The sequence below is a fragment of the Ceratina calcarata genome, unplaced genomic scaffold (genome assembly GCF_001652005.2).
Source record: "Ceratina calcarata isolate Rehan_Ccalc_2016 unplaced genomic scaffold, ASM165200v1 scaffold308.2, whole genome shotgun sequence".
In the NCBI taxonomy this organism is placed as follows: Eukaryota; Metazoa; Arthropoda; class Insecta; order Hymenoptera; family Apidae; genus Ceratina; species Ceratina calcarata.
This window is the reverse complement of record NW_017153345.1, coordinates 544538-545351: the sequence shown is the minus strand read 5'-3', so window position 1 is coordinate 545351 and position 814 is coordinate 544538. Positions and strand designations below refer to the sequence as shown.

General features: G+C 37.6%; 1 non-coding gene across 1 annotated transcript; it reads right to left on the bottom strand.

The window, feature by feature from the left end:
- Window positions 1-407: 407 nt before the first annotated feature.
- Window positions 408-480, bottom strand: TRNAA-AGC (transfer RNA alanine (anticodon AGC)). The gene has a single exon. It is a non-coding gene; the product is annotated as a tRNA-Ala (tRNA).
- Window positions 481-814: the final 334 nt, after the last annotated feature.

Sequence of the window (814 nt, the reverse complement as noted above, 5' to 3'; positions counted from 1 at the left end):
AGAATCGCCCGGAGAACAGAGCATGCGAAGAGCTACCAGGAGGAGCTAAACGAGCTTAGGGTAGCTGTGCGGATGTCTAAACGCTATACCTGTCCTCACGTGCAGGTACGCGAACTATGCCACGGAGTTACTATACTACGACCGTTCACTATAGTGACTGATCGCTTCAGATCCTCTGGACGATTCTCATCGGTCGCTCTTTATTCATAGGAATTGTGCACGGATATAATTGCGATTTTTTACTTCTGTACTATTGCATGATTAAATAATGATCGACATAGTGGATTCAAATGTTATATAAAATGAAAATGAGAAATTGATGTACTTTTCGTGGAATTAAAATGTAGTCGAGAATGGTTTGTAATGGCAATAAATGTGTTGTTTAAGGAGTGAAAAAAGTAGATTCTTGGAGGCGCCGGGCATCGATCCCGGTACCTCTCGCATGCTAAGCGAGCGCTCTACCATCTGAGCTACGCCCCCGTGTTGAAAGTCTCTATTCTAATACTTCCTGATATACTTATTAAACCATTTCCTTGTCTTCCACAATAGATTTTAAAAAATTGCAGGAGCAAATAAAATGTTAAATTGATTATCAAGTAAATTGCATTCTTTCGTGATTTTAACGGTAATAATATGAGGCAAACAAGTCGTTTTGTAGTTAAATTATATACTTAGCCGCATGGCTGGCTGGTTTCGTCTCCTAGAGACGATTTTTATTGCAACAAAAATTAATTGGTTGCAACTATTCAAATAAATTGCACATACGTAAAATCCAAATACATTTAAAACTATTTATTCAAATAGATTTAGTATA